This window comes from Camelus ferus, chromosome 19 (genome assembly GCF_009834535.1).
Source record: "Camelus ferus isolate YT-003-E chromosome 19, BCGSAC_Cfer_1.0, whole genome shotgun sequence".
NCBI lineage: Eukaryota > Metazoa > Chordata > Mammalia > Artiodactyla > Camelidae > Camelus > Camelus ferus.
The window spans coordinates 29891620-29904731 of record NC_045714.1 but is presented as its reverse complement, the minus strand read 5'-3'; the positions used below and the strand labels follow the sequence as shown (position 1 = coordinate 29904731).

The 13112-nt window shown below is 39.2% G+C and overlaps 1 protein-coding gene across 7 annotated transcripts in view; it reads left to right on the top strand.

Annotated features, from left to right (window-relative positions):
- Positions 1–13112, top strand: part of PLCB1 (phospholipase C beta 1) — a 648190-nt gene that overhangs the window by 107243 nt on the left and 527835 nt on the right. The window lies entirely within an intron of this gene.

Here is a 13112-nt window from a genome sequence, read left to right as displayed (position 1 = left end):
CCCTTGTTTCCCTGTGATTGTAGGTCTCATCCACTCAGATCTGAGCCTGTCTTCATGTATGTCAGTCCGAAGCAGCAAATATGAGACAGCTTGTCTGTGTGTGTGACTCCACTGAGTCCCGTAACCAGAAGGCTTTAAGCTTCAATTTGTTTCTTTTGATTATTGGCAGATTGCTGTCTGTGTCGTCTCTCTGATGTGACTGTTTGAGCCTGTTAGCTATGCCTTTCCTAATTTTTCATGCTTCCAGTGTTACCCATTCAAAATTTATGACCATAAGGGCAGTGGATTAGAAGCCTGAAGAATCGAGGCTTAAGTCTGCTGCCAGAGATTTACTGTCATTGTTTTAGGTGCAAAGAATTGACAGGCAGTCCAAGTCACTCTAGTCCCCGGCTTAATACATTTAATGTAGAATTATCTGGGAATGAGGACATTTTCTCTGATACAAGAAAATCAAACAGACAGAGAGCTGTTGAAATCTAGGATTTAAGGTTAAGCCTCTTATTCTGTATCTGATGGGCATCACCCGTATCTGTGAACATCTGACACTGGGGATGTGCAGTGCAGGCTTAGACAGATGCTTCCAAGGTGTGTCTCAAAGGCCGTCTTACTCCTTTGTGTTCCCCGTTTAATACTTAGCGAGTTTTTCATTGGTTGATGAAGAAGAAAATCATTTCCAGATTATGTAGCGTGGATCGCCACTTTAAATACCTCACCTTCCGTGATACAGTATCTTATTTATTTTACTTTGTTACTGTGATCTGTTGGCTTTTGTGCTACTAAAGCTTTTGCGTCTGTGAAGTGCTTAGTGATTAGAGACTCGTCACCCTTCCTTTGGCCATCTTTGAGTGGCCTTTTTCACCTTTTTTCCCCCCTAAAATCCCTTAATCTATGGTCTAAGCAAGCTAGGGAAAAATACCAGTAAAGTATACTCACTGAAGTTCCGTTTTAAACTTTTAATGACTGGATGCATTTAATCTTCCTTTCTGTCTGTCAGTCAACAAATATTTATTGAGCCCAACAATATATTGGAGGCACGGCTGGCTGCTGGGTCAGGGGGCGAGAGCACTGATACATTTCATCTTACTCTGAGGCTGTCAGTCCTCAGATGTTTATTGAGTCCTAACAATATGCCAGGGATTTTAGCTGTTGGGGATTCAGAGCTGAAAAGACATAGTTCCCTTTATCCACAAAATGTATAGAAGAGACACAAAATGCTGTGGTAGACTTAAGGTATGTATTCTGATGAAGGGCTGGGCCAAGGACAGTGAAGTCCTGAGGGAGGAAGGTTTTATATCTGCCAGGGAGAGTAGGAGGGTAGCCTTGGAGCTGGTATGGTACACGGAGAGGAGCTTGCCAGGTGGATAAGGGTGCAGAGAGGCATTTAAGGCAGGGGACACGACCCGGGCAAAAGCACAAAAGCCTGCCAGAGTCCCTGGAATCTTCCAGGGACTCTGCATCATTGGAGAATGAAGCATAAATCAAAGAGCAGCTGCCCCCGAGAGGCACAGGTGCGTGGAGGTCAGATCCTAAAGAGCTGTAATATGTCTTTCAAAGGAGTTCATGTCTTTCCTGCCTGCCAGGTATTAGAAGGGTGTATGTCCTTCTAGGAGGCATCTGGTGGTTAAGACAACAGGGAAGAGAATTTTCCAATAGAAGAAATGACATACTTGTAAGTGATGCTCAAACCCAGATCTTCTTGCCCTCAAAACCTTCAGAGTTGGAACAGATTTTATGATGGTAAAGTTTGAGCTCATTCGTTTGGTGCAGTAGAGATGACTGGAATTGAGGATGGCCATGAAGGAGAGGTGTGTTGTCCTAGACTTGGGGATGTTGGTATGAGTGTTCTCTCAGTGTTGAGTCGATACTGACAATACCCTTAGCAAGCTCCTTGAAAAGGCAGGAAGCTCTGGATGATGTTGCTTGAGGGCTCAATCAAGGATTGATATTCAAGACTAAAGAGGAAAGTAGTAAGAAAATATGGATGCTGAGAGAGTGAGGTTAGAGTGGTACGTCCACCGTAGACTGGAAAGGAAAGAAAGAAACCCTGAGGGGAACTTGGGGGCCCCCAGATAAAGCTGCCTAAATTAGAATTGAGATGCTGCCCTTGGCCAAGCTTGACTTCCAAGGGGCACTGCTTGGAATCAGGCACCTGCTGGTCCCATGTCCTTTGGGAACATAGCTCTTCCGGCCTGTAATAAACAATACCCAGGTCTCTCTCAAATGGCATGAAACTGCTGACTTCACTTGGAAAAACTATGTCTAATTCGACACAGGCGAATCTTGTGTTGGAGCTGAGCAGGGTCACTAACACCAAAAATCCTTTCATGGTACCTCCTTCCTGTTATGCCTGTAGAGTGTTGGGATGAAAGAAAAGAGGATGAGATGCAGGTTCTAAAAATTGGTAATGGCGAATTCTGATCCACTGATCTCATGTAGCTTTGGAGTAAATGTGAGCTTCATTTTGAAGAAATTTCAGTTTTGTTAAATAGCTGGTTCATGCATAAACAGTACAGCTGGACCACACTATTCCTAAGATTGCTTTTAATAGCACCTCATTAGCACACCAAGGCAAATCGAATTCTCACTTGATTAACCCTCCCACCATCCCTCATTTACCTCTGCAGTGCAGAGCACTGAGTGTAGGATTTCACTGGCCAGTCCAGTGATTATTTGTTGAAGTGCTTCGCGGGAACGACCTCCATCTACACCATGTCTTCTTCTGAAGGCTAAAATCAGCATCAACTCAATAGACATGAGGTAAAACGGTACCTACGGTGACATTACAGTTTTGTTTTGCCTTGCTTGTGTGTAGGTGACCACGTGTTCAGGTTTATCTGGGACAGTCCCTTTTGAGTGACTTCACATGTGTGGGTCTGTTCACGGACCCTCTTCTGATCCGTTGATCTACCCATGTACCAATACCAAATGGCTAAATTTATCCCCAGGTCACTGTATTTGGTTTATAAATATACGAGGTAATAAGGTTAATATAAATGAAAAGTGCTTTGTAATCTCAAAATAATTAGACAGTTGTTAATCGTTGTCATTACTATATTGGAAAAACCACCTGTGGCCTGCTCAGGATGGAGAACGAGTCTTAACTCTAGAGCACCACTGGTTTAGATGAATCACGATTCATTGCCTAGGGCTGAATGCCTTGCTGATCTAAATGAAATTGGGATTTTATCCACCAAGAAGAAGGTACCCTATTGGAATTGATGGATAACAGTGACTGTTACATATATATTTAAATCAGTATTATATTAAGCAATATGTTTTTATGAACAAGGCTTTTATTCGACTTATTTCTTAGACCCCTCCTTGCTCCCCCCACCTCCCAATCTTAACATGACTTCTGGGCACATGGTCTTGTTACCTCTAGCGCATTTTTTGGAGTCATCTAATAGAGTTTCCTAGAATAAATTTGTCCCCTTCTACTTACATTGTTTGTAATGTTGCAATTTTAGAAGCCCTATATGATGCAACCACTGGAAATTTTAGCCCAAGCCATAAATATTATTTGCAAAAAATTAAGATTTTTTTTTTAATTATTCCTGCATATGTTAGAGGTGATCTGTGAAACCATTTATTGTATTTATTTTTAAAGTGATCCTGAGAAGGTTCCTTTGTATACAGCCTTTGCGGTTGTGAGGTTATGCCCACCTGGGAGTGATAATCTTGCTTTCTGTTATACTAATTCTGTTTATATAAACCACTGATGGTATCCAAACTAGGATGAATTGAGGTAATTTCAGGCTAAGCTGCTGTCCCCAAATACTGTCCTGTTGTTCAAAATAAAGTAAGAAAAACATAGTAACATTAGTGACTTTTTTAGGCTTTGACTATAAATCACCCCCCCCTTTTTTTCTGAGGGATACTTATAAAAAATAGTTGCCACTTCTATGCAGGCATATGGAATTGCTTTCTGACTATGGATCTTTGGCTTTGTAACTTCTTTTGATCGTGGTTTAAAGTGGTAAATTTTAAACAGCTTGAAAACTGCAATCTAGTATGGTTGACTTATTTTATGTGGCTATGAGAAGAAGTTTTTTGGTTTAAATAATGTGTACCTTTTCCAGAAAATCCCTGCATATCACACTTGCAAAATTAACTAAATTCCCAGGACATGGGGAAATGGTGTGATGTATCTTACCTGCTGAAGGTTCACTTTATCTTGAATAATAAAATTAGAGATCTACCTAGAATTAAACTTAATGGCACAATATTGTGTTTCCTTTGCCAATTAACCCAGTGGAGGTTTAGGTAATATAAATGAAAAATGCTTTGTAATCTCAAAGTCATTAGGCAGCTGTTAATCGTTGTCATTACTATATTAGAAAAACTACCTGTGGCCTGCTCGGAATGGAGAAGGAGTCTTAACTGTGAGCAAGGAACAGCTCAACCCTAAGGCAAGTACTTTATCATGAAAACATTTTCCAATGGCTGTGATTCATAGCAGATGGAAACTAACTCCTAAGCCAGTGTTTTTCAAACTGGAGGTCTTGACCCATGAGTAGGTTGTGAAATCAGTTTATTGGTTAGAGACCAGCATTAAAAAAAAAAAAAAAAAAGAACAATAAGTTAGAATATAAAAGATTACGAAAGAAAATATTAGAGATAGTAAGGATACATATTGTTTTGAGAACACACACAGTCATTTACAGAGACACTGGATGGAAATGTAAGATGTTCTTACTGCAAATCACTGTTCAAAAATAAAACCAGACAAATCCAGTAACAATGAATGCCATTGCCCTAATTCTTATTTAACAATTTTAAGAACATTATAGTTGTCTTTAGACTTAGCAATTATTATATTAAATTTAAATTGTGATAAAAAATGTTAATGACTTTATATTTGTAAGCTTATTATTCCTGAATCTAGGCAGAGCCAAAAGGTTTTTTATTAATATTTTTCTCATACAGCTTTAAGTTATTAAAGATAACTGGGTATCCAGTTCAATTCAACATTTTTATTGAGAATTAAGAATATATAGAAAAATACATCAAGCAAAATAAATTAAAATTATGTAATGAAAGTATATGTTAAATGACAGTTTAGTTTCTTCTGTGATATATACATATTTCATAAATAGTTGATATCTAAGAGGCTGACACAAATTTTAAAATATTATTCAAATTATCTTTACATATATTTTTCTGTATCATTTAGCTATTGCTATGTAACAAACCATCCCAAAATGTAGTGATTTAAACAGCAGCCATTTATGTAGTGCCAATTCTGTGGGTTAGTGATTTAAGCTGGGCTCTCCTGGGTTGTTCTGGTCTCGGTTGGCTCTCTTGTGTGTACGGCCAGCCAGGAGCCTGCTAAGTCAGTTCTAAGGATTGGTTGACGGTTGGCTGGGGTACATCATCTCTTCCCTACCCCAACCATCTCTAATCCTCAAGAGAGTAGTCTGTGAAGGGGGCAGAGAGAGTGCTCTGAGAGAGAGAGATCACGTGAGAGAAAGAGAGAGAGGGTGAGAGAGTGAGAGAGAATAGAAGGCATGTTGAAGCCTAAATTGGAACTGGAATGATGTTACTTTAGCTGCCTTCTGTTGGCAAAAGCAAGTCAGAGGTCAGCCAGACCTAAGCAGAGGGCAAATAGACTCTACCTCTTGATAAGAGAAATGGAAAAAGTCATCACGGACAAAGTGCAGAGATACAAGTACATCATTAATTGGGACCATCAGTGCAATTAACCTGACAGTTGTTTTTTCCTCCCTAACCTGTTCTTTGGAGCATATAAAGGAATTCTTCAGAAAAATGTCTGTAAAGACCTTCTTTTCTGCTTCTGTATGAATGTCTAGTAAAAGGAAGATAGATGTGGAAATTAATCTATCCCATGCATTAATAACATTTACTTAAACTGGTCAGTTTTTCTCTCAATTTGATTGTAATGAATAGTATGCTTTTAAAAGTCTAATATTGTGAACAGAAGGATTTTGTTTGCTCTGAGAACACTATGAAACATGCCTTACTGAATAAATGCCGTCCTAAAAGGGTGTGTGGGTAGACAGAGTTGTAACTCAAACCAGATTTTGTATATTGAAACTAAAATGTAAAGAAATCCTTTTACATGTACTCTCTTTCCATGGATGTCTCTCAAAGTCCTAGTTTTTAGATGACACGTTCCCCAAAGTGACCTTCACCTGTAGAACGTAATTGCTATATTTAGCCCAAAACTTGGGCCAGAAGGGCTAACATGCCATTTAAAACTTGCAGATAAAATGAACATAATCTGCTGAGAATCGTTTCATCAACTAAGTCTAGAAATAACTCGGTACTCGAGTGATTTTTACATAACCATTTGTTTCATTTTGAACAAATTAGAAAGAAAATTAGAGAAAACTAGAGAGAAAATTAGAAAGGATAGTGCTAAGTATTTATTCATGTAGTAACAATGTTATAAGCAAAGCTTGAGCAAAATACGGCATTTGTGTATACCTACCTTGCCTGTGAGTGTTGTCGGCTAATATAATTGCAAGTTAATATTATGAAATAGAGGATGAATAACTCCAAAGACAGGCTGCTTGGATTTTAATTTGAACTCCATCGTATTACCTGTGTGCCCCATGTTACTTTATCTTTTTACACCTCCCAGTAGGATGGGGATAATAATGGTACCTATTTCATAAGTTTTTGGAAGGACTTAATAAAGCCCAGGAAAGTGAACATACCTGATAAACATCCAATAAGTGTTAACTCTCACTCTCAATACTTACAGTTCCTTTTTATTTCGATCTTCATGCAGTTTCACTGATTCATTCCAGACTTGTTTGACCTCACCCGTTCTGGGCCTGTGTCAGGGGCCTGGGAGGCAGAGATAACACCTGTAAAGGGGATGTCCAGCTTGAAGGTCATTCAAAATGTATGTGAGACTTGTTTCTTTAAAAAAAAAATTCTTTACATATACAGTCCCCTGAACCACAGTGCATGCTTTTGAGCTTTTAACTAAAGTGTATTGAATTAGCTGGATTTTCTGAAATTTACACTCAGCCTCTAGAGTTCTCAGAAATTTCCATAATTATATTATTAAGTATTATATTATTAAATGTATTAAATTATTATATATACATTTCCCAACATTGTGTGAGGCATGCTTTTTACATAGAGTGTATTAAGCCGTAGATGAGTGGCATGTTCTTCACTCTTGCAGTATTTAAGGATTTTAATCTTCATTTGTTGGTTTCCACTTGTCCACTGAAAATGACTGCTCTGTGCTAACCTTAATATTGACTGACCTCTGCCACAAAGAAAAGAAAAGGAAGTGATTATAATTCTCTTCATAGATCCCTGGACCCCATGAAGAACATTGATTGGTTGTGGTGGCTTGTCTGGAGAACAGGCTGTGTCAACGCCGTAAAATCTTTACTACTGACTTGCTATTCTTGATTTGGTTCCATCCCTTTCCCTGCCATGGGTTTACATTTGTCTTGAGAGTGGTGAGCTCTGTGGTAGGAAAAGTCGTGGTATATGAATTTCATTCCCTTGTTGAAGAAATGGGTCTTGGGTTCAGCCTTTTCCGGCCAAGTGCCACGCCCTGTGTCCCCAGAATGTGGACCGGGACCTCCCACAGCCACAGTCCTATGATGAGATCAGGGCGAGGTGGGCTCGCTTTGGCTTTCGTCTGCTTCTGGGTCGTTAGAAGAGGTCCAGCACATGTAGCGTCTGTGGGACTTCCTTGCAAAGAACCGGTGGGACCTGTTGAAATATGTAGATATTTAGATGGGATTGATTTTTTTTGGAGGGCTACTTTAAGTGTGTTTTCAGCAAATACTCTAACAATGTGATATGCAGTGGGTTAGGATTAATTAATTATGAAGAGGAATCTATCATAGATTAAAATTAATTTTTAGAGGAGACAATATTTTGCAATTTCTCTTAGAATTCAAGATTCTGATGCTTGCAAATGAAAAATGGGCAGAGGTTTTTAAAGTTATCAATACATCTATTAACTATGTTTTAATTTTAATTATTGTTACTTTTGGCTTTATGTGACAATAGGTTTATTGCTAAGGCATGCATTATTTGTTTTAATTGAGGTATAATTTGCATAGAGTAAAATTTACCTCTGTAAATCTATAATTCTGTAAGATCAACAAAATGTATACAGTTTCGTAACTGTCACCCGAATCAATATATTGCACAGTGCTATCTCCCCCTAAATTCCCATGTACCCTTTTGTAATCAGCCCCTTCCCCTAGTCCATGAAAAAATGGATTTGTTTCCTTTTCCTATAATTTTGCTTTTTCCAAAATGTCACATGAATGGAATCGTACAGTGTGTATAGCCTTTGATGCCTGGCCCTTTGGTGTAGCATAATGCATTTGAGATTCGTCTGTGTCATTGCTGTTGTCAGTAATTCACTCCTCTTATTCCTGAGCAGTATTACAGTGTACGGATACAACATGGTTCATTTATCCACCTCCCGCTGAGCGACATTCATTTCTAGTTTTTGTTAATAACAAGTATCGTCACTTAATTATGTTTTTACTCATTTTGGAAAAGGTCCAGTAAGAAGGGGAAAGAAGTGCTGTGTGTGTGTTGGGGGTGGGGGGGTGGGGCAGGGACGTCTTAGTCCACAGGTGTAACTGAGAACAAGTATTCGCTGTCAGCTGGTGTAATCGAGTGCATCAGTAGTTCTCAGACTATATTCCCAGTAATCACCACTGCTCCATTGTCGCCTTAACCAAAGATTTTTCCAGTCTTTTTTCAAATGATCACAATTATGTTAATACATCTTCCAAATCTTAAATTTTTCTCTCGTAAACTGTTTGACATACTTTGGTGTCTCATAGAGCATAAAATAATACCTGGTTTCCAACAAAAATCATCCCATTGATTCTTCTGGAAGTTGAATCTGGTAATTAGGGGGCTTACCACTTAATCATGTAACTTCCAGGTGCCCCATCCTGTATGTTGGATGGAAAATACACTAAATTAATCCATCGGGATTTTAAGTAGGACTCTTCTTGTGCCAGTTTTGGCTGAGATGTGAAGATGGTGTTTTCTCCATTTCTTCATGAAGATCACCATTTGCAGCTGAGAGGCTTGGAGAGGCTGAGAAAGTGGACGCTAGAGCTTGATGGAAGATACGGGGAGACCTGTTAGTGCTCTCTGATTGCCGTCATACACCCCTAGTGTAGAGAGACAATGTCCAGTCGGGCTATTTTCAGGATAGCCTGTAGCCAGCCTGAAGTCTCCTTGTATCTTTTCTACGGGGCTACAGGAGCCGGAAACAGAGCCTAGCAGAGGGAAACAGGATTCTCTAAGCTTAGTACCAAGGAGGGAATAAAAAATGAGATACAGGAAAATGTACCATTCCCATCAAAAGAGCCACAGGCAAAAGGACTATAGTCATGGGATTGGGGTGAGCACATGCTGTTGGTGCTCTGTGCACGTCTTTACCTGAGGAGATATATTCATCCCAAATGGCTGGGTACCAGCTGTCAGCAGCTCACAGCTGCCCTCATGCTCTGGAGGACTGCCTTTGGCTGACAGGAGCCTCCTTGCCCAGAGATGCCTTGTAGTTTATGCCTCCCACCAATCTGGAGGCTGCCTGTGGCCACTGATTGAAAAATATAAGTGAAAAACTCAACCTCCTTGTCTTAAGGTGTTCAGAGCTCCATGCTTGGAGCTCTCCATGGGGTCAGGCTGATACTAAACTTCAGCGGAAGCATCACCTTTGCCAAGCTCCTTACCCAGTCCCTTCTTGCTTCTCTCAGTCCCTTAGAGGTTACTTCTGAGAGCCCCCCCCCCCCAGCAAGAATCTCTGTCTCAGGTTCGACATCTAGGAAACCTAATGTAATATAGGGGTCTCTGAAGAATCCACGAAAGCATGAGAGAAAGAGTGAGAATGAGAGAGAGACGGGGACATAGATAATGCATTTTAAACACTTGCCAAGCTTACAGAGGGAGATTTCAGCTTGGTGCCACAGCAGTTAGGTAAGAACTTTCCTGCCTCCCCACACCTCTTCGCTAAGTTTCTCGACGTGTCAGAAACCACGATAGCAGGGTAAGAAGATGTCTAACCAAGCTGTTTAGGGAAAGAGGGCATGAGTCAGTCACAGCCCTTTCCTTCTACTAAGGTTCCAGCTTTGTTGTTGGCCTTGTGCCTTAAGAAGAGAGGCCTTGACTTGAAACCAACATGACTTTTGACATGATCCAAGATACTGACTGAGGGACCAAGTGTAACCAAGACAATCTTGGAATCTGCTTAAGTTTTCATCTAGGAGCCAGGAAATAGCTCACCTGATCCATTTAAGGAGATAGCGGTGCAAAGTGCCTGATGGTTGTATTTCATGAGTCTTGCCTACCTAGAATAATTGGAAGGGTGAAAATATAATAAATTGCTGGACCCTAACAAATGAAGGCAGAAAACTTGCTCTCCGTCTTAAGCTGAAGGCATCTATATTCTAATCAGTATTGAGATTAATTCTCAGTGAGATATATTCTATCAAACACATCGATCTCTATGCATTGACCATCCTGACAGCCCCACTGATGGGGAAATTTTTTTTCACATTTATTGAAGAATAATTGATAAATACAGTTATATATATTAATGTGTATAACGTGATGATTTGATTTACATATACAGTGTGGAATGATTACCAAAATCAAGATTATTACCGCATCCATCACCTCCCATCATTAACGCTCTGTGGGTGTGATAAGATGCTTAAGATCTACTGAGCAACTTTATATGATGCTGTGTTATTAACTACAGTCACTGATAGGGTGCTCTTAGTTGGATAACAACTGGATCTTTTTCCTTCCCTTCTTAGCACAAGAAATACCCAGATACCTGGAGGGAAGGAAGAGTGTGGAATGTATAATGATGAAGTCCTTGTTTTATGGAAACCCCAACAGGGGGACAGAAACAGGAAGACATAGCTTAGAGCGTAGGACTGGGAAGAAAAGAATCAAATTTAGAATCGCCTTCAGTCACTGGGAAACCCTCAGTGTGACCGACACTTTTAGATACCTAGGCTGATACAGTTTCCTATTTTGAATCTCTTATGTTCCCCTAAATTTCTAGTCCTGATGCACCATAGAGGTAAGAGGGTCAGCATGGTAAACTGACTATTGATCAAGTTATTTAATTTTCCTAAGACTCAATTCTCTTATCTGTTAAATGGAGATGAATTAGTTAATGTCTACAGCACCTAAAAATTTTGTCTGACACATAGTAAATATTCAATAACCGTTAATTATTAGCTTAGACTAAACTTTGGAGTGGTTAATTGAGAAATCACAGTTATTTCATTAGTAAGGTATATGCTGAGCATCATATCATCAACAGAATTTTCGGCTGATCTATTATTTCAACCTGTGACATTAAATAATCTCTGGTTTCAAGTCCTGAGGTTATTCCCTCAAATATGATGTCAGTTGACCCAATTCAATTCAGTAGAAATTTGGGTGCCTACACTATGCAACACAAAAGTTAAGAATTCAATTCTTGATTTATATATACAAATACATAATGTGTATTATATGTATATTTCACTCTCACGCATGGTTAGGAGTCTTCATTAATGTGATATAGAAGGTGGATATTTGTTGCCATCAAAGAGTGTTTTCACCTTAGCAAGGGCCAGATATGAAGTTTCATGCCAAAGATTTTTGGTACTTTCTTCCTATTTCCCTTGGGAAATTTAGCAAGTCTGTGTGAGTCACCAACATGTATGGTTGGGGAGATGTATTATGGGAAGTGATTAACAAGGAAGTCTTGAAAGCCAGACCTAGATTCTCCAGCTCTTAAAGAAGGAATTTCTCATAAGTCCAGGACCTGGGCATGTCAAGAATAGTTTGTCATTTGTCCAACAATGTACATAATTCTTAGTGTTTAAGAACATAGACTTTGGTGGCAGGCATACTTGAGTTCAATCCTGGTTCCACCAATTACACCAGTCATTAGCTGTGTGATTTTTGGAGACACACAATTCTCTCATCCATAAAACAAGAAGAGCAGTATGTATCCTGTAGGGCAGTTTTGAGAATTAAATGAGTAAATGCATATAAAATATGTGGTCCTGAATCTGGCCCATGGTAGCACTAGGGAAGTTATTATTGTTGGACATGTCTGATTGAAAACATTTTCACTTTACAAGGGAATGACAGAGTGCCATTTAAGATGTGCCAAAGGGTGGGAGAGCTATTTAATATCCAAATAATGACATCACTGATAATTTGTCAGTTGAGGTCATTGCACATTTTTAGGGGAAGGGAGCTTTGATGGAATGTAGAAGCCAGCACTTCCGTAACTAAAACCATTTTCATCCTTTAATTTATCCTTTCAAAAATGTTTTTGGAGCACCTACCATTGTGGTAGCTAGATAATATCCCAAGTTTACATCTTAATCTCTTAATATTATCCTGTATTTAACCGTTTTTGGTTCTGCACTGTATGCACTTCAGTAATTTCTAAAATAGAAAACTGTGGAGCATGAACACATGTATCCATTTTCAATCATGTTTACTAGGTCATCACAATATTACTAACAGAATCATAATCTTTTCACTGCCACAGTGACTTAACAGCAAGAATATTTGCCAAGACAGAAAGAACAGTTTTTAGTGATTTTTGAACCATTGTTTTATTTTTTTTATTTTTTCCACAATCTCTATCAGGAAATCATTCAAGTGTTGTGGTAGAAATAGTCATTGGATTAGGGTGGAGAATTACTTTTTTGTTGTATAAATAACCATATTAACCTGGATATTTATATAGAATCTAAGTAAGATGGCTTAACTTTTTAGGTCCCTTACTTGGTCAAATGCTGGGTGAACATTTTGCTGAACCTCCAGATTCTCCTTGATCAGCCAATCACAATGTCAAGGCTTTGTGTGTTGGCAACTTTGAATAGTGTATCAGTTGACTTTTGCCACAATAATGCTGCATAACAATCCACCCCAAAACTCACGTCTTAAAATGACAATCATTTATTGCTTCTCACAGTCTGGCTCTGGTGGTCCCACTGATCTGAGTGTGTCTCAGCAGGACTCATTCAAGCCTCTGCAGACAGCTGGGTTGGCTAGGTGTCTTTGAACTTGGCTAGGAGCTCATGTGGCTGAGCCTAATCTGAGAGGATTAGACTCTGCTT